This window comes from Podarcis gaigeae (genome assembly GCF_964106915.1).
Source record: "Podarcis gaigeae genome assembly, chromosome: 2".
Lineage (NCBI taxonomy): Eukaryota > Metazoa > Chordata > Lepidosauria > Squamata > Lacertidae > Podarcis > Podarcis gaigeae.
In genome coordinates, this window is record NC_139679.1 from 78,870,761 (window position 1) to 78,889,721 (window position 18,961).

Sequence of the window (18,961 nt, forward strand, 5' to 3'; positions counted from 1 at the left end):
CAGAGGACAGGATCACACTTCAAAACGACCTTGACAGATTAGAGAACTGGGCCAAAACAAACAAGATGAACTTTAACAGGGAGAAATGTAAAGTATTGCACTTGGGCAAAAAAAATGAGAGGCACAAATACAAGATGGGTGACACCTGGCTTGAGAGCAGTACATGTGAAAAGGATCTAGGAGTCTTGGTTGACCACAAACTTGACATGAGCCAACAGTGTGACACGGCAGCTAAAAAAGCCAATAAAATTCTGGGCTGCATCAATAGGAGTATAGCATCTAGATCAAGGGAAGTAATAGTGCCACTGTATTCTGCTCTGGTCAGACCTCACCTGGAGTACTGTGTCCAGTTCTGGGCACCACAGTTCAGGAAGGACACTGACAAACTGGAACGTGTCCAGAGGAGGGCAACCAAAATGGTCAAAGGCCTGGTAATGATGCCTTATGAAGAACGGCTAAGGGAGCTGGGCATGTTTAGCCTGGAGAAGAGGAGGTTAAGGGTGATATGATAGCCATGTTCAAATATATAAAAGGATGTCACATAGACGAGGGAGAAAGGTTGTTTTCTGCTGCTCCAGAGAAGCGGACACGGAGCAATGGATCCAAACTACAAGAAAGAAGATTCCACCTAAACATTAGGAAGAACTTCCTGACAGTAAGAGCTGTTCGACAGTGGAATTTGCTGCCAAGGAGTGTGGTGGAGTCTCCTTCTTTGGAAGTCTTTAAGCAGAGGCTTAACAACCATATGTCAGGAGTGCTCTGATGGTGTTTCCTGCTTGGCAGGGGGTTGGACTCGATGGCCCTTGTGGTCTATTCCAACTCTATGATTCTATGATTCTATTCTATGATTCTATGATACACAGCAGTATAGTTCCATGGAGCAAACAGATTTGGCCCTATTCTAGCAACTTAACCTCACCTAGGCAAATGTAACCAAATGCAACACGTTGGCTCTCATTCATGGTCTTGTTAGCCCTGCTACAGACCTTCAGACCTATAAATCTGGCAACCTGCAAAGATGGACGATGAGTTGACTCATTTGTGGTCAGTGACAGCTTTCTAATATAGACCATGAGTACCTAAACTACTGCTGCTTCTACCGGTCTGTACATGGCTTTAGGGTCAATCTCCACATGTGGATCAGCTCAGCAGGCTCGAAGCACAGATGTGCCATGCACACAACATGCAGATGAATTGATCGGCTCTGCACAACACAGTCAGTCACTGGGTTGAGGTCAAGGGTGAGGACTCCCTTTGTGAAACCAATCCCTCCTCCAAATATTGATTCTACATAGTTTAAAATGCCTGAAAGAGCATTTTCGGAGGCTCTCTTTTTGCCACATCAACTTGACATGTATCTCTTGGAATTTCCAATAAGGCATTAAGGGAATACCCCTTCTGTTTTTAAAAGAATAACCCCACATCATTCTACTCTTTTATCCCAAATGAAATATCACAAGCCTACACATGCTCAAAAGCTACAAAAATTAGCATTGCTCATGTATCATGTGTCATGACTGCTTACAAATAATTTTACATGAGGCCAGTGTGCTGCAGTGATTAAGAAGCAGACCTCCAAGCCTAGCATCCTTCAGATGCTCTGGACTACAATTCTCAACCTTGTCAAATGGTCAGAGATGGTGGGAACTGTAATTCAAAACATTTGGAGGGGACATGATTAGGGAAGCTTGAGTTAAAGTATCCACCTAGAAGTAAGGAGACTCAAATTCAAATCAGCTATGAGGAGAGGTGGCCTTGGGCAGGTTACTAACTCAGTGTTGTTGTGAGAATAAGACTGGAAGCAGGAGAACCATATCTGCTACCTTGAGCTCCTTGGAAATGCAATTATTTAGAAACTAGAAACAGGATAGGTTTCAGCAACTTCAACAAATACTTTACACATAATAATGCCATAGTCTAAGAATAAAAGAAATACAGGTAAGAGCATGAATTTAATATTGTGGAAGATGTCCCACAAAATGCATACAGAAACCTCCACAAAAGTAAGGCTCATCTCGCAAGAGCTTCCAGAATGGTGTGTCTTGGTCTCGCCTACTCTCCAACTGTCTCAGACTATAATTTGGTTATAAATGTTTGACCATGAAAGATTCTACCTTCAGGGCAGCAAAGTGGATTTTAAGGCTTTATGGTTCTTTCAACATGAAAAGCGTGCTTTTGGACCAGAATTGTCATTCTTCATTACTACCACAGGAAAAAAGAATTGTATTTGTGGTGGGAGCCATTGATCTGCATCCATTCTTCTGTTAACATGGGCTCACCTGCCAGAAATATTGGTTACAGCAATATGTGTGTCAGCACAAAGAGCTGGAAGGCAGAATCTTGCGGCCCTTCCACTCCTACCTCATAATTGTAAACTAAACTGCAATTGTAAACTGCCCTGGAAAAAAATAAATCCTACACTGATTCAGTTTCGAAACCAGGCCAGTTGGTTCGGTTTTCTTTCCTTAGGACATAGCATACCATCATAGTGCCAGTTCACCCTGTTGGAGGAGTCCTGCTTTGTGTGAGAAAACACACAGAGAAAGTTTTTGATATGACACTAGAATCACCTCATGCTCCTCCCATCAAACTGTAAGATTTCTAGAAGGTAAGACAAATTAGATAACATTTCCTTGCTTTTCTTTTTAAACTGCTCTGTGAGGGTTTTTTTACCATCCTTACATTCCTTCACATGCACCGTTGGACGCTGTCTCTCACAGACTCTGAACTCAGGTGATCTTTTGCTTTAAGAAGCTCCCAATGATACAAGCTGGAGGCGTCCAGAATTTCAAATCAAAGTTGCATCACAACTGTCAGAGAAGAAGGTGTGTTCATCAACAATGCAGATGGCACTCACTGGGGTGGAGGTAGAACCGACAGTCCTATTCTCATGGAACGAGAACCAGACGCCTCTTCTTTCATGCATTGCAAAGAGGACATAAAACTTCTAGGATACTACTGTAATGCAATTTGGCTGATTATCCTCAGCCTATGGCCATATACATGGAACAAATAAGAAAAGAAATCAGCCAAACTGCACCCATGAAGCAACAGAAGCCAGAATGGAGCTGGATAGTCCAAACAGGCCCATAAAGTAAGAGCAATGGGGTAGATGTGCCATCTGGTAACAGCCTACGAAACAACTCAAGGAGGACAAAATCACAGCCACTGCAAGATTTAGAAAATCATACTTTTCTTGCCCCTCGTTGCTTCTGTCTCCTTCCTGGGACTCTTTGACTAACCCCTCAGTAAGTTGACTGGGGATCACCTACTTCTGTGCTCCACCCAGCAAGTCGCCGGTCCTAAAACGTCTGTTGGGTTAAACGTGCTCACGCGAAACAAATACTGGGAGACAGCTAGAAGCTGGGTGAGGCATCTTGCAAGAACCTTGGCGAGGAAGAGCTCACCACAAACACAGCAAGGAGCGCTGCCTCGATCAGGCAAAAGGAAGAGTCGCCTGCAGGGATTGTTCTGTGGAGCAAAGAATTCGGCTGCATATGGACTAGTGTTAAGTCAGGGGCAAGTTAGCGCCGACTTTAAAAAAAGGGGAGGGGGGAGGTTTGTTTGCTTTTTAATGCAGCGTGCAAATCTGTATAGCGCCACTCGCCCTCCCCCACCCCACCCCACCCCCCGCGCTCTTTTGCACATGCATTTTTAACATTGCAAACATTCTGGGCGATTTCTGAGAGGAAAACAGGAGAGCTAAAGAGAGCCTCAGCTCTAGCGCGTTATCCCACCAAACAGACAAAAAAACAAAAAAAGCAGCCAGGCCCGCGCGAAGACAGAGTGTGCAGGGCATGTGGCAAGTCTAGACACAACTCTGCAAAAGCACCCGGCCTGCTTCGGAGAGGCATGGAGCGGCTCCGGCCACCAGCTCCACGCCGCCACCGCCGCCTCCTCCTCCTCCAGGGGGCCGTGCGCCTCGCCTGCTTGCCTGCCTGTCCGCGCATCTCCCTCCAGCAAAGCTTTCCCCCCCCCCCCGCACTCCCAGCCCCGCGCCGCCCCACCAAGCGTGCCGGGCGAAGCGGGCTCGGCGAGCTGCAGCAAGCGCAGAGTTCCGTCGCCTCACTCACCAGTTTGCACGAGCTCCGCGCTGCTGGGTCGCTTCCCCCCTGCAGTGCAGAGCCGAGCTGAGCCGGGCCAGGAGGGGGGCGGAGACCAGCGTGCTCCCGGCGGCGGCGGCGGCGGCTGCTCCAAGCGCCGCTTGCGACTCCCGGCAGCCAAGCTGGGCTGCGCGGGCTCCGGCCGGAGAGAGCTCCCTGCTTGCTGATTGGGCGAGCGGGCAGGCGAGCGAGCGAGCGGCTGCTCCCCAAACAATGCGCGCCTTTGCCGAGTCAGCAGCCGCGCGAGGAAGCCCGCGCCGCCGTGCGCTGCTGGCCCAGGGAAGAATTCCAAGAATGATGGAATTCTCTTCCTAGCAGGTGGGGAGAGCCGCGCGGCCCCATTGGCTGCGGCGCCCATGAGATCAGCATATATTAGGATAATAAGGCCCTGACATCACATCCTCAGCAGGTAGAAAAGGGGAGGGAGAGGCAGGAGGTACCTCAGCTGAAGGGAAGAGCCGGGTTGGGGAAGGGAGCCTTGAGCTGCCGTGACCCCTCCGGGGAGGAGGGTCGGCGCCGGCATTTATAACACCCCCCCCCCCCACACACACACAAGTTCTTCCTCTTTCCTCTGACTCCACCTCGTTTGCAGCAGAGTTTTCAGCGTAACGTGCTGCGGGCTCCGGGCGGGAGGAGAGGAATAACCCCCCCCCATCAATTAGATGGGAAGTTCCTCTATCCTGTCTCCTTTTCTGCATTTAGGATGTGCTCTGTGTCGCCCTTGAAGTCAACATACAGACATTTCAAAAATAATCCGAGAAATAAAGCATCAGAAATAGGTGCATATGAAAACACACGTTTTTGGGTTGCATGTATCAGAGCACTGAATATACTAAGTTGAACAAGCTTCATTCAGCCTTTCATTTGGTAGTATTATTGCTTGCTTCCTACGGATGACATTACTGTTTCCATGGCAACATTTCTGCGCCCAGCAACTTGGGAAGTCAGAGTACAGTACACCCTGGCAAAAAAACAAAAACAAAATCGGACCCTAGAAGTAGCAAAATGAATTTCAGTAGGACAAATGTAAGGATGTACAGCAGGAAGAACCAGCTGCACCAATATAAGATGGGGAGGCACCTGGCTTGCCAGTAATACATGTGAAAAGAAACTAAGGGTCTTAGTAGACCACAAGCTTAGCATGAGTCAACAGTGTGATGCAGCAGCAAAAAAAGCTAGTGCTATCCTAGGCAGCATCAACAGAAGTATTGGAGGAAGTAATAGTCCTGCTCTATTCTGCCTTGGTGAAACCACACCTGGAATACTGTGTTCAGTTCTGGGCGCCACAATTTAAGGACGATATTGAGAAGCTGGGATGTGTGCAGGGGAGGGTGACCAAGATGATCAAAGGTCTGGAAACCACGCCTGATGAAGAACAGTTGAGGGACTTGGGTATGTTTAGCTTCAAGGTCTGCCACATGGGGACTGTAGCAAGCTTGTTTTCTCCTGCTCTGGAGGATAGCACCCAAACCAATGGATTCAAGTTACATGAAAGGAGATTCCAACTAAACATCAGGAATAACTTTCTTAATAGTATGCAATCTGTGAATTTTATATCAACTTTCCATAACTTTTCCCAACTTTCGAGTTGGATGTTATGTCCCACATCCTGAGCCCATGAGAGAATTACATGAAAATGATGTATAGATGGTATATCACACCAGTGAAAATGGCAAAGATGTTTAGGAAAGAAAATAACAGATGTTGGAGGTGTAAGGAAAAGGAAGGAACATTTTATCATATGTGGTGGGAATGCAAATGCATTAAAAAATATTGGGAAATGATATACAATGAATTGAAAAAAATGTTTAAAATGAATTTCATCAAACACCCTGAAGCCTTTTTGTTAGGTATCTCATATCAAGAGCTACCAAAAGAAAAATGGACATTATTTATGTATGCTACAACAGCAGCAAGAATCTTGATTGTACAACATTGGAAGACGGAAGAAATAGCATCAGAGGATCAATGGGAAGAAAAGCTGATGAACTATGCAGAATTGGCTAAGCTAACAGACAAACTACAAGAGAAGGGCAAAAAGGACTTCAAAAGAGTCTGGGAACCATTTACAATTTATTTGCAGAAACAACAGAATGGACTGGATTCACTGGCAGGATTTGAATAAACCTTCACAACTTCCTTTGAGTAACAGATATTTTAGAGAAACAATAAGGGATTTTATTTTTGTGTAGAAAAAGCAGGCTACAATAAATAAAACTCAGCAGAGGGGGGGGGTTGAGGGAAGTCTAGAGAAGGGGAGGGAGAAAAATTGTAAATAACACGATGAATTAGATTTGTATCATTAATTGTTATAAAATTTAATTAATTTTTTTTTTTAAGGAATAACTTTCTGATGGTAAGAGCTGTTTGACAGTGGGATAGACTGCCCTGGGAGGTTGTGGGCTCTCCTTCCTTGGAGGTTCATAAGCCATCTGACATGGATGCCTTAGTTGAGATTCCTGAATTGCAGGGGGTTCAAATAGATTGCCCTGGGGGTTCCTTCCAACTCCACAATTCTGTGATTCTTTGATCCTATGCTAAAGTGGGGGTTTCTTTGGGGCCATGGCGATGTATCACTGCAGTTTCTGTGTGTCATTTCTCAGCAAGGATTGCCATGTTGACCTGGTAACTTCCCAGTAGACAGGATTATTTCTATCCAATTACAAATGTAGGGGTCTTCTAGAGAACCTGGACAACAGCCTTCATCCTGACTTGCTTGCATAAAGCTTAGGCTGTGGTTAGACTATGCCCAGTCTTTATTGAACATTCAGTCTGATTTGTTTGCAAGGTGGTTATATCATAATGAGCATTCATCCTGGTTTGCTTGTGGAGTGTGTACATGTCTACCTGTTATACCACTCATTAAACATTTCAAAGGTATCACAAAATCTTAGTACACCTGGAATTTTAGCTTTTTTTTTTGTGGCGGTCTGTGACTTAACTCTATCCACATCTTGCCTTAATAAAATTATTGGTCATAGTTTACAACTGACATCAGCTTTATAAAATGTACTTCAAGGAAACTTTAATCTGAAACAAGTCACTAAGCTCCATATGCAAATAATTTGAGAAAGTATTTCAGCATTGCTCAACTGCAAAGCTGCCGCTTCATACAGCCTGACATCTAGCCATACTCAGATGACAACAAAATGTCAAACTCTATCAGAAACACGCCACAGTCATGGCAACATTGTTCATGTGAGAAGACTTAAGGATACTCTTCAAAAATTACTTGGAAGAGAAAAATAAGAGACAAGCTGTGTCATCAAACCTAAACTAATTCCAGATATGCTGTGAACATTGTTATAGTTGGGAAATATAGTAATTATTGCATGCAACAAGAAATAATGCAGTATGCTGGCATTAAATAGTTTCTTCTTTCTGGTGACATTATAAGACAATTGCCTTCTCATACTTGCAAGTGGGGACATAACAAAGCACTCATTTTTCAAGAGTGGACCAGTATTTTAGTCTACTGGTTAATTTCTCTTGCTTTTTAGTATCAGTGCCTTGACTGCATGATTTGTTCTTAGTTGCAGAGAGACTTCATCTTCTAGTGCTGCAAGACTGTAGAGATGTAAGACATGAATCTGTGAAACTAGTTCCATGCATGGCAAATGGGAGTTGTGTTTTTTGAGTAGCACCTCTGCAGGCTACATTTAAAAGACTGAAAGGGAGTGGTGCATGCAGTTTGCCACATGACAGGGATCAATTGTTCAAAGGAACCAAAATAAAAAACCCTGTTGGATCAGCACATGCTCTTGGCCTAGCCTCACTCGTTGGGTCCAGGCCATTATAAACAGGGAGATGGGGAAGTCCCAAAGTGCGTGTTTTTTTAATAATAAAAAAGTCAACATGTTTCCTTTGAAAAAACGTTCAGTCCCCCCTACACACACAAACACACACACCCTTCAAATGTTGTCTAAAAATGCTGTACATGGCATTCAAACTGTAAGAGAAACATTGTAAATGGGACGGGATGGTCCAGACATGCCATAATTATTATAACTCAAGATCCCATAACAAAGTAGCCTTTGATGTAGCAGAGAATTGAGATCTGCCAGACTACAAAGGCTGCATTTAGTATGTTTATTCCCAAAACATAGCACACTGAATACTAATTTTTACATGCAAAACCCATTTTTGCTCCCTATTAATTAGTTTTCTAGTTGAAATATTAATATAACTGGTGCATTTATCTTTTATTGGAAATGTTTGCACAATGCTTCAGCAGCAGATCAATAAATTAAGGTGCATTAGGACTGAGTATGGAATTTATCACTTATATATCTCAAAGGGAAGGAAGGTACCTGGAAATGGAGATTTGCATCCAAGGAATGGTTAGATTTAGTGTTTATTGTTGTTTTTCTCTCACACCCATACTTCGTTCTACTACCCCTTAGTACAAAATAATACCGCAAGTCTTTATCCATTGTACTACACTGCCTCTCATATCAATTTCATTACTGAAGTGCTGTTTTTGAAAGACGCGACCTGCTGTGACCTGGTGCTCTCATAACATTATAATGAGTATATCATAAATGTCTAGACAGGCATATTTAAGAGTCTGGATCAGACATTGCTCGTCCCCCACTCCCCCTTAGCGCATGAGGTGTTCCAAAAGATAGATGAATCAAGGAACTAATGGCTCATGCCTCTGCATTCTGTACAAAGGGAGAATCAGACAGCCAGACAATCAACAGATTGTGTGTAATCAACAGATGGGAAAGGCTACCTAAGGGACATTGGGACCAACAATCTTGCTACACTTATACGCTGATAGATTCTAAATTTCCTGTTTACTTAAAGTGTCAGATCAGTGTGCTGAGGCAGCAAAAATAGCAGACAGTGGCAAGACTTAGAAAGAAAGCAATCTAAATTGCAAGTATAATGGCAAACTAACATGAATTGACCTGAAGCATCATACCAATGGTTCATGTAATCCGATGATGGGCAGATTTCAGGCTTCTTGGGTCAACTTTGTTTTTTTTACTAAATTCCCAAGATCAACCAGCCAGAGCCAAATGCAAACAACATACAGCTAGAGTAAAAGGGCAGGATACCTCAGAACACGTTCTAAACCTAGGAACTTGTTTTCAGTACCAGCACTGAACAGAGTTTGCAGTCCTTTTACACACAAAAACACCACTCTGGATTAGCTCTCTTCATTTCAGAAGCCTAATTTTGTAATTCCTATCAAGTATCTGGAAATCGGAAACCCTGGCCAATTCACTAGACATCACCCAGAAATGTGCCAGTAAATCTCCACCTATTTTCTACTCACCCAGCATTCTACTTTCAACTGTGGAAACACTGAAGTCCTCTGAGAGGGTCAAGGCATCTTGCAGCAGCCATCCCCTGTTGTTGTTGCTCCTACTCCTCCTCTGTTATTTGCAGGGTAAACACTGCCTTCAAATAAACAGTTCTGCATAGACTTCACAGGTTATAGCTCCAAACAAAGCCATTTATCCAGTTATAGATCTGAAGAATCTGAAGAAGTGTATCTGAAGAAGTGTGCATGCACACGAAAGCTCATACAAAGAACTAACTTAGTTGGTCTTTAAGGTGCTACTGGAAGGAATTTTTTTTGTTTCCATTTATCCAGGACTCTGACAAATCCTTTTTCAGGTCCCACCAAAGCTCACGACAGTCACTACATATTGTAACAGTAAACAGCATACATATAAACTGTGCACTGTGGGCAGATGTAATTCCATTTGTCTGCCAAGGAATTTCACTAAACGATCAGACATGGTTTTGAGAAAATTCCATCCACTCTCTTTATAGTTTTAACTTGATAAATGTTCATTTCCCCACCACCCACACAGAATCAGAATTGTATGTAACACTATTTGGCCAGAATCCAACACAGAATGAAGTATGTTTGAGTCTGTTTTGGAATGTGGCCTAATTGCTGTTTTAGTTTTACCCCTTTCCTAAAAGATAATAATAATAATAATAATAATAATAATAATAATAATAATAATAATAATAATAATAATTTGTACCCCGCCCTCCCTGGCCAGAGCTGGGCTCAGAGAGGCTAACATCATATAAATAATGCAATATGCATAAAACAAGCAAGCAATCGATTAAAACGCATCCCAAAATTAATTCAAATAAATTAAAATTAAAACTGGACAAATGACAATCCTCAGGTTAAAATTGAAAGCGGTTAATACTCGCCAGGACCAACTGTTTCCACTGATATTATAAGGACCTGTGAGCAGGCTGGGAAACCTCCTTCGTGCTTGTTCTTATACAAAGAGAAAATGAGTCAGACTGAACCCTGACCAAAGGCCTGACGGAACTGCTCCGTCTTGCAGGACCTGAGGAAGGATGTCAAATCTTGCAGGGCCCTGGTCTCTTGTGAGAGAGCATTCCACCAGGCCGGGGCCAGGGCCGAAAAGGCCCTGCTCTGGTTAAGGCCAGTCTAATCTCCCTGGGGCTGTTTATTGGTCACTTTCCACAGAACAAATCAGTATGGATTTTGTTGCTAAGTTTTAAAATCAAGAACAGCACATTAAAAGCGACCATGCATTAAAAGTTAAGAAACAAATATACTTCATCCCTGCACAACATAAACATGTTATCCTAGCATTTAACTTGTACTTCAAACTGTAGTTTGTTTTCTGTACAGCTGTTCTACCACTGAAGTTCAGAGGGGGAAAATATTGGCATTGTCTGTCTCGAGAGACAATGGAGTGTGCCTCGGGGGGGGGGGTGAAGTCAAAGTGCTGCACCAGCAGCACTGAAGTGACATCCCTGAGGTGCAAGCCTGGGCAGTGTGTAGGGTGGTCCCGGCTGCCCAGACAACAAGACCCCCTCTTGGCCTCACTTACGTGCACCAAAGGAAAGGAGAGCAACATGTTTGGTGCCAGCTTGGCTGCAGGAGTTGCCAGAAGGAGGCATATGATAATCGCAATATTATAACAAAATCTTTATTTAAATGTGCATATCACTTGATTGCAGTAAAACCTCCAAGCAGTTCACCATAAATATGAAAATTATCAACAAAAATAGTTTTAAACAATTAAAATAAAATGGGAAAATGGATTAAAATGTGCCAACATGTTTATCTATTTATCAACATTATTTTACCACATCAACAACAACAAAAATCAACAAGATTTTAAAAATGATGTTAAGTCCTTAAGCAATGTCAGCATAAACAATAATCTTCAATCAATAGTAAATCAGGCAGGTTTTGCCCAGTGCCCACAGTATGGAAGGAGGGGTTCCTATGGGAATCCATTCCAAATAGTGGGCCCTATCACAGGGAAGGCCTTCCAGCTCTGTGGTTCCATAGATGTCATTGTTGTAAAACAGATCTCAGTCTAAAGAAAGATGGAGGGACATATGGGCTGCCCAATGTAGCACAGATGGGGGCCAGTGTTTCATCTGTGAAATTGGTATTTTTTGGTGGCCTGCAGAATTCCTTAGCTTTCAAAATGTACCCCCTGGCCCCCAAAGACTGAGCACCCCAACTATATTTTGTCAACCTTCAAGCATTAAATATTATAGGTTAAGGTAAAGGTAAAGGGATCCCTGACCATTAGGTCCAGTCGTGATCGACTCTGGGGTTGCGGCGCTCATCTCGCTTTACTGGCCGAGGGAGCTGGCGTACAGCTTCCAGGTCATGTGGCCAACATGACTAAGCCGCTTCTGGCAAACCAGAGCAGCGCACAGAAACGCGGTTTACCTTCCCGCTGGAGCGGTACCTATTTATCTACTTTCACTTTGACATGCTTTCGAACTGCTAGGTTGGCAGGAGCAGGGACTGAGCAACGGGAGCTCACCCCATCACGGGGATTTGAACCGCTGACCTTCTGATCGGCAAGTTCTAGGCTCTGTGGTTTAACCCACAGCGCCACCCGCGTCCCTTTTATAGTAGTATGAAATATTATTAGGTTACGCAAGTATACTGAGAGAGCGGCTGATTCAACGCCTGATAATATTGACTACCGTGTGTGCAAACTGACCCAACTGAGCGAGTTACACCCATACATGGAGGGTCCCAACAGGGCTTACTAAATTCCTGTTTGCTCCCTTCTTGCTTATGTGCAGGCATGGATATTTGCACAGGCAGTGTAGTAGGACATTAGGGTGAATGGGAGATCTGGGTGCCCCTCCCCAACCCCTCCCATTCAGACCTCCCTCTCTGCCCAATTACCAGTTACTAAGACTCTAAATAACATTGTATTCTAACTGATGGCACATTCACACATCAAATTATGAAAATGCACTACAGGCATGAGTATCCCTCCTGCGCAGGTCAAATGATACGGCACAGCAGCTAGCTGATTATCACTTGCAGTTATTCTGTTATACTGCAGGACCAGCTGGCATTCTGTATACTGGACTAATTCATAAAGCAGAGGAGCACTAAACAGACATATGCAACAAGGTTCAAAAAAGGAGCCCGCAGCTGGGTTTCAGCTTCAGGATAGTCTAAATATAACACTGGATACTTGAGGAGTCAGATATCTAACATCCTGGAACAACATGCCATGCAATTATGCTCCATATATTGCTTTGGGGCAAATTAGATGGGGGAGGGACTGAGCAAGTGGAGAACAATAAATCTTCCCAAAGTTTGTTGTTCTATTTCTCAAGCTTGCATTGTCTCCAAAGTAGCTCACCAATTCTGTACAAAGCACAGTAGAACAGAATTCATCCGAATGCAATCTGTGTTATAATTCTAGCACAACGCTGAACTGCTAGGGTTGGTCAGCTTGAAAACTGGGTGAAGGGTGGTTTCAAAAGGCTGTGGAGAAAAAATGCAAGCAGTAGAGTTCATCCTTAAGACAGAATCAGTGGGTGAATTCAAACAACCAGGTTATTCATAGACACTTTCAGCCATCGCCCAATATCCTGCCTGGTCACTTGACACTTTCAACATTTGGTGACTCATTCACAATGGTCTTTTAATAGTAGCTGCCAAAGTGAAGTCCCATCTGATGAGATTCTCGGGTGTCTGCTTGCCAACAAATGGCCTGGATCCAGAATATTTTCTCTATTCCTATGGCATCTTAGAGTTAACTCACAGCAATCTCTCCGTCTTGCTCACTGCTGAAGAATCCCAATGTTCTCCTGCCTTCTTATAAAGTGGCTGGATTTGCCCTTCTTATATAATATCCCTTATTAAGTGTGGAGAGGTGAGCCAGAATTTGAGTGCTGTCGCTCATTTGACTCTGGTTCATCTTTAGGTAAGATGGATGAAATTACACCATATACTAAGCCATGGGGATACGAGGATCTTCACATGAAGCTGGGGAAGCAAGGACCAAAGGCCTTCACTTCAGGCTGCAAGTTCCCAAGGGCAGAAGCCTGTGCTTGCTTGCTTATGTTGCTTGAATTGAATGGATACAAACACTTTGCTAGTGCTAAGGAGGAAGGAAAGAGCAGCTACCAAGCACCAGGATCAGTTAAAGCTATTGACTGAAGCAGGGCTAGCTCATGTGGTACGAGCCAGTGTGGTGTAGTGGTTAAGAGCAGTAGTCTCGTAATCTGGGGAACCGGGTTCGCGTCTCCGCTCCTCCACATGCTGGGTGACTTTGGGCTAGTCACACTTCTTTGAAGTCTCTCAGCCCCACTCACCTCACAGAGTGTTTGTGGTGGGGGAGGCTGATTCTTCTTCTTCTTCTTCTTCTTCTTCTTCTTCTTCTTCTTCTTCTTCCAAGAGTACAACTCCCATCATCTTGGCCCATTGGCTGGAGCTGATGGAAGTTGGCTCAGCTGGTAGAGCATGAGACTCTTAATCCCAGGGGCATGGATTTGAGATTCAAGATTCCTTCACTGCAGGGTGTCAGACTAGATGATCCTTCTTATTGTTGCTTCCAACTCTATGATTCTATGAACAATATCTGGAGGGCAGCATGTTGGCTAGACTATGAGCTATAGAGGACAAAGAGCAAGACACACAAGATTGCTAGGGAGCAGCAATTTGGGTACTAAATCTAAAAAAGTGAACACAGAAGGAAAGAACAGAGAGAATACAAATGTGGTCAGCATGATGTAAGTTTTTAGAAGTGCACAAAATTAAATATGCGCTTATCTAACATTAAAGGTCTGTGGTAAATGTTCATTTCCATATTTTAGAGGGACTCCTAATGCAACAAACCACACTTTTCTCCATATGCTTCAGTCACACTGTATAATCTCTCCCATGTCTGCACACTTGTCTAGAAGAAAGACTTTTCTGAATGGGGTTTTCTTTGGCATTACAACTGAACAGGGTGTTTTCTATTAACAAAAATAGGAGGCACTCACAACATCGACTACTATAGCCCATGATTCACTTGTGGCTCTGTGCCAAAATCTAAATAGATCGAAGGTCTGCAAGCTCCAGAGGAAAGGTAGGCTACTTCTTTTTTATTTCTTTTCTTTTAAAAAAAAAACAATCCACAAGAGACATGAATGATTTACAGAGAATTGAAAGAAAAGGCTTTCAAGACTGTCCCTGCTAAAAGGGAAAACTTTTCTTATGTCCTGACACATACAAGATTTACTGTACAGTCTACAATATTTGCAGAGAACAAACAAATGGAATAAGTTAGCCCCCCCCACCCCCCGTTCAACTGACTTAAAAAACCCCCACCTCTCTCAACTGTATGTAATGGCCTGTTTGTTTTTGTACACAAACAAATTCTCCACAAACCTTGCCCAAAGATGCATTATATACTTTAGCCACGTCAGACAAATAAAACCGACTCAGGTTACAGTCAAGCTCCATAATAAAGCACCTGTAATATGTAAGAGATTCTGCTATTGGCTTGCTGGGCTTTGGCTTTACACAGAACATCTGCTGCATATAAAATGCTTAATTAGCTGTTGAACTGTGTCGGTAACTTTTCGTTTTGGTCTCTGGAACGTAGCATTTGCTTCTTCTCAGCTAGCAAGTTTCAAGTTGAAGGCAACAAAGCTCTTTGCCGAGGCAGAGGGGTTAACCTCCAGCCTCCTTCTAATCTGATCAAGTTACTTCTAATGCGCTGGCCCATATTTTTCATGAGGGTGATGTCTCCCAAAGTGGCAACTTAAGTAAACTTCTTAAACTGGTCTTTAGTGTGATCGGTCCATCTCAAATGTACACTTTCCCCCCAACTGTCTTGTTTTGCCTACCTTATGAAAAAGGGTATGTGAAATCAAAGTATACTTGGATATAAAAAAATATACGGATGAGATGTTATGTGCGCATCTGTTCACACTTCTGAAAGAAAAACCTATTTATAAACTATTGAAAAATACCTCCAGCATAACAACGTAGTTGTCTTTCCAATTGCAATAGTCAGAGTACTTATGCTTTGATACTCCAGCAAAGTAAATTTAGTGTATCCAAGAATCTTTCACTTACCCTTCACTATACCATCTACCATCTGCATGATGAAGTAAGCTGATGCTCACAGAGGCTCTTGTCACAATAAACAGCTTAAGAGTGGCATGCTTGGGTACTTTTCAGGAACACTCAAATAAGACTGTGTATTGCTTATATATTAACATTTGTTCCAGTTACAGATAGGTAGCCGTGTTGGTCTGCCATAGTCAAAACAAAAAAATTCCTTCCAGTAGCACCTTAAAGACCAACTAAGTCAGTTCTTGGTATGAGCTTTCGTGTGCATGCACACTGTGCATGCACACGAAAGCTCATACCAAGAACTGACTTAGTTGGTCTTTAAGGTGCTACTGGAAGGATATTAACATTTGGTTTAGTGGGGATGGGAGAAACTCTTATGGGCAATTAAAAAAGGAGAATGGTTGTAGCACAAGTAAGTTTCGCTTCCATGAGAGACATTGCACACACTTTTGTAAATGAAGAAAATCTTTAATAATAATAATAATAAAAAAGTAAGTTTCGCTTCCAGTTATACAGAATAGGCCAATGCTCCCAGAAAGTACACAGCACCCATTTGCTTTAAAAGGTTCTTGCATCAATTCCCCAAATCTGCATGTTAATATTGAGAATTTAAAGAAATTTGGAGCAGGGGTGGTGGTGGTAGTGATGTAGGGACACCCTGTAAAAAATGAAATCTGTGGAAATTTGTGATAAATACTTACACCTCTAAAATGCATTTATAGAATTCTGTGAATGTTCCCATAAATACATACTGAAAGATTTAGTGTGTGTGTGTGTGCTGCTCTACCACCCACTAGCCACCCCACCAGTGTATTTGCAAGTACCAACTTAAAAAGGAAGGAGGAAGTATTGCTTTTAAAAAAATCATTTCTCAAAATGCAGATATAAAATACAGAAATAAATGTCCACAAAGAAGGTACACTTCATCAAGAAAGGAAGAGAGAACACACCAATGTTAGAGGGGGAAAGGGAGATAGGGAGTTTCAGTGGTGCATGACAATGTAATTCACCAAGAACACAGTTATTCGAGAATAGCCATCTTTCCTTCATGAAATCTTTTGGGGGAAGGTACTCCACTTGTGGTGGTAGCGGCTCAGATTCAGAACCTTTGGGATGATACTGCTTGATATCTTAAATACATTTCTGTGTGGGTTCTGAGCTGGATATGACACTGAAATTTCCTTGGTCACCCTCCCAGAGCAGCTATAAGGACAGAAAGACAGATGAAGTTCATCCTCATTAGTTCTACTGAGTCTCTCAGTGGCATTTGATACTTTGTTACCTTCAGTTCACTTGCCTTCAAGGCACTGCAGGTATGTTAGGCATCCTATTCCTTCCTAATGCACATACGCCTGAACGTGGTGCTGGCACTATAGCTTGACAACCGTGTGCTATGGTGTCCTACAGAGTTCCAGCTGAGGCCCATTCAGATTAAAAAAAACATGCCATGAATAACAAACAGGTGGGTTCATTTTTGTCATCTCAAAAATGACAAGGCGGCTCAATGTGGATGGGAAGTGGTATCCTGCTCACTATTGATGTGAATTTGTACTTCCCCTTGAAGAGGTTTACAGCTTGGGGAACTGTTAGATCCCGGCCTTTCAATGGCTGCTTTGCGTGTTGCTTTTCATCAACTTATGCTACCTCTCGGCTCTCTTAGAAAATGAAAGGCATGTTGTGGTACTATCCAGGTTAGACTTTAAAAATGCATTGTGCGTGGGACTACCACTGGAGACTGTTTGGAAAACAGCAGCTAATTTTTTTTATGTGGAACACACTAGCCTGAAGATCTTCTACCTGTTTTAAAGTGCTTTCCCTGGCTTCCACACACAATTCACACATTGGTTTCGATCATATATATTTATTACTAATATTTCTATACCACCATTTAAGGTTTGAGACCAAGGTATCTGAAGAACCTCCTTCTCCCACATAAACCTACCTGATCCTTTGGAAACTTTCCTCCTGATGCCCCTCCCTTCCTGTGTTCAGTATCATCAGAGGATAGACAGATGTTAATGAAACAGGGCCTTATCTGTGGTGGCACCATATCTTTAGAGCAACCTCCCCAGGCAGCTCTGTAAGGCTCCAATGTTACCATCTCTTGGCTTTGGATGTTTACACCAGTTTTCTAAATATTGTAGGTCACCATGTTGCGAGGTCAGGGCCAGAAAAATTGGTTCCCAGTATCCTCTGGATCTCGGTTATCTGCGGATCAGACTGCATAAACTTTCTTTCCCATTTCACTGCCAAATCCCTAAGCAACTGACTTGAACTGCTATCAGGGAAGCTGCCAAGTTCCTGGAAGAGGTCAAGCAGAAATTCTCTCCTTCCTGATCATTAACCACTTAAGACTGAAATAACCCTTCGTTAGCACAGGGCACGGGAAACCTTTCAATAGCATGCAATTGCCCTTTCTTTTGAAATAAGTAAATGAATAAAAAATATATAGCTGACTCGCACAAGAGGACACAGGAAATTGCCTTATACCACTGGTGCAAGTCAGACAACGATGCATCAGTATTATCTACTCTGTATTTTGTGTAGTGTTTTATGACACTGCAACTTTAAATTGTTGCTAAGCCACCCTTAAGTACACACAGGCATTAGAAGCCCAAAGCAGAAATTTCTATATGAATAAATGCATACTCGGACTGGCAGTGGCTCTCCACATTTTCATGCCGCAAATGTAACTTTCATGCAAGTATCCTACCACTGAGCTGTCCCTCAAGCACAGCATTGGAACTAGGAGTGTGCACTGACCACAACATTTATTTTGGACCCCAATTCAGGGTTTCAGGAAACCGCCTACCTTGATTCAAGGCACTTTTTAGACTTTCTGATTCATCTAGAGAGTTCGCATGAGTCCATTTTGTTTCTCCCACCTCCAAAACAGTATCAGCTATAACTTAATTTCCTTTAGGCAGATTTGAATGAAAGCTGCAAAGCAATGGAGTGGAGGAAGCCTGCCAATTTACATGCAGTTAGATCCAGGGGCTTTTCTACAGGACAGTTTTAAAGTTTGGTTTTTTAAAAAAGGAAATGTCTGAACTTTTAAATTCTGGAGTAGAATATATATCAGGCAATCTTGCCAACTCTGAGGTCATGAATCCTGCCAAATTTCAGAAGCAAAGCTGCAAAGGTTTCTCCTCAAGGGCAGCTGTCAACAGTTTTAGCATTTTGTGAGCAGCTGGCCTGAAAATTGCAGGCATGGGGGAGGCACCCCTGCATCTAAGGAACCTGTCAAATTTCAAACCAAAATTTCCAAGGGCTTTTGAAGCTGATTTTGGGGTGGGAGGAACTAAATGGACCTGCTTTTCTAATAAGATAATTCCTATTGATTACAAGCTAGATCCCTCAATCGCAAAGGACCTCCTTCTCCTGACCCTGACATTTTCTTCAAGCTAGAGACATACATTTCAATTCTGCAAAGTTGCTTCCTGTCCCTATTAGCCCCACGCAAAAGTTTTCTCTACAATTTGGCCCCCAAATTGCTTCTTAGATG

General features: G+C 42.9%; 1 protein-coding gene and 1 long non-coding RNA gene across 2 annotated transcripts in view; one reads left to right on the forward strand and one right to left on the reverse strand.

Moving 5' to 3' along the window:
- VGLL4 (vestigial like family member 4) overlaps positions 1-4,418 on the reverse strand; it is a 102,897-nt gene extending 98,479 nt beyond the window's left edge. Inside the window, exon 1 of the mRNA XM_083726872.1 lies at positions 4,074-4,418. The gene's annotated coding sequence lies outside the window, so the exon portion shown is untranslated. The remainder of the gene's footprint in view (positions 1-4,073) is intronic.
- A 7,106-nt stretch (positions 4,419-11,524) lies between these two features.
- LOC310834297 lies at positions 11,525-14,664 on the forward strand. The gene is made up of 3 exons (XR_014559161.1): positions 11,525-11,633; positions 12,014-13,590; positions 13,789-14,664. It is a non-coding gene; the product is annotated as an uncharacterized lncRNA (long non-coding RNA).
- The last annotated feature ends 4,297 nt before the right edge of the window (positions 14,665-18,961 follow it).